This window comes from Parus major, chromosome 28, assembly GCF_001522545.3.
Source record: "Parus major isolate Abel chromosome 28, Parus_major1.1, whole genome shotgun sequence".
NCBI lineage: Eukaryota > Metazoa > Chordata > Aves > Passeriformes > Paridae > Parus > Parus major.
The window spans coordinates 1,155,574-1,157,345 of record NC_031797.1 but is presented as its reverse complement, the minus strand read 5'-3'; positions in this window follow the sequence as shown (position 1 = coordinate 1,157,345).

The window sequence follows — 1,772 nt, the reverse complement described above, 5'->3', positions numbered from 1 at the left end:
GTGCCCTGGCAGGCAGGGCCAGGGGAAGCCGAGGCACTTGGCACTCATTTTGCTGCAGCACAGCTCGATGCAGAGATAAGATAAGGTGTCTGAGGCTGCCAAGGTAAACTGAGGTCACTGCAAACCCCAGCAGGTGAACACGTCCCCACAGCCCCAGGTTACACACACAGAACCCTGAGTGGTTTGGGCTGGAAGGGACCTTAAAGCTCCTCTTGTCCTTCCCCCTGCCATGGGCAGGGACACCTTCCACTGTCCCAGATTGCTCCAAGTCCTGTCCAACCTCTCCAGTACTTCCAGGCATGGGGCAGCCACAGCTTCTCTGAGAACTCTGTACCTCTGGGCAACATCCAGGTGTCTATTTTCATTTTAGGAAGATTTTTGTCCCTTCACTCATCCCCTGGTGTGATAAACTGGCACCTTTTCCTACAGTGCTGAATGCTGAGCAGATCTGATGGCAGGGCCAGGGGGCTCCAAGCTGCTTTGTGCCTGCTTTTGCTCAAAATCTGAGCAAGGTGCTCTGTGGGAGAGGGGCAGCTTCTGGGGCAGGCAGGATTTTTGTATTTCAGTTTCAGTGAGGGGTTGAGGCTTTTCCCTGGTGTTGGGAGGGGCTGGGCTGTCAGGGGAGCTCCCAGCCTGTCCTGGTTATCCAGCCAGCAGCACCCCTGGCACCTCCTGGGGCTGGCAGGGCTGGCAGATCTGTCCCCAGCAGCTCCTGGGAATTCTCCAGTGCTGCCAGACATGAAAAGCGTTGGAAGCAGCTCCAAAAACCAGTCCAGGAATGGCAGTGCTGGGTCTTGGCCACAGGCGTGGGCAGCCAAATTCACCTTTCTGCCTCTGCCTCTCCCATCTCCAAATGTGGTTTTTTCTTCCTTAAACTCCTGATTTTAAATAAAACTGTCACAAACCCCCCTGACTCTTTGAGCTGGAGCTTTTGGGAGGGCTGTAAGGAGGAGAAAACTCTTGGGTGCCAAAACTCAGGAGTGGGGGTGAGCCGGGTGCCCAGGCCAGGGGCTGCCTGTGGGAACGAGAGGCACATCCAGGGTTTCACGAAGGTAAAAGCCCCTTTGACAGCCCGAGGCCTCCTCTCCCCCCCGGAGGATGCTCCCACAGCCCCCCCGGATGTGGGTTAGCAGGGAGCAGGGTGGGGAGGGGCTGCAGGAGGTGGGGGAGGCATCGCAGCCGGATTCGAACGGGAGCTGCCTGACAGATGGGGCTGCCCTACATTTCACGAGTGGCTGCCGTTAATCTGCTTCCTGCACCCTCCCCCAGCCCATCTCCCTGCAGCTCGGGGCTCCCCGCTGCCAGGGTGGGGGCACCAGGGCCCTGTGGGGACACAGGCTGAGGGTCACGGTGTGGTGGTGGCCGTCAGGTGTCCCCAGCCTTTGGCAGGGCTGCTGGGAACCCACCAGCCCGTGGGCAGGATCACAGCACCCTCCTATACCCTAAATGTCCCTCGGGCACAGCCCAAAGCCCAGCCCTGGGGTGCTCATGTCCCCTCCTGACCCCCCCAGTGACAAACTCCTGGCCACAGGCAGGGGCAGAGGGGTTGTGCTGCTGTGTCCTGTCACACGCCCAGGGCTGAGCATCTCTTCAGCCTCCTCCTCTTCCTCCTTCTGTGTGCCTTTACCCACCTTTGGATTTCATCCCCTGTCCCCTCTGTGACCCCCTCTTCCACAGAACCCTGAGTCAGGGAGGGACCCGACAGCTTCAGCCATGGAACAGGCACCCACAGCCAGGCTGCTGCCCTGTGCCCTGTGCCACTGCCCTGTGCC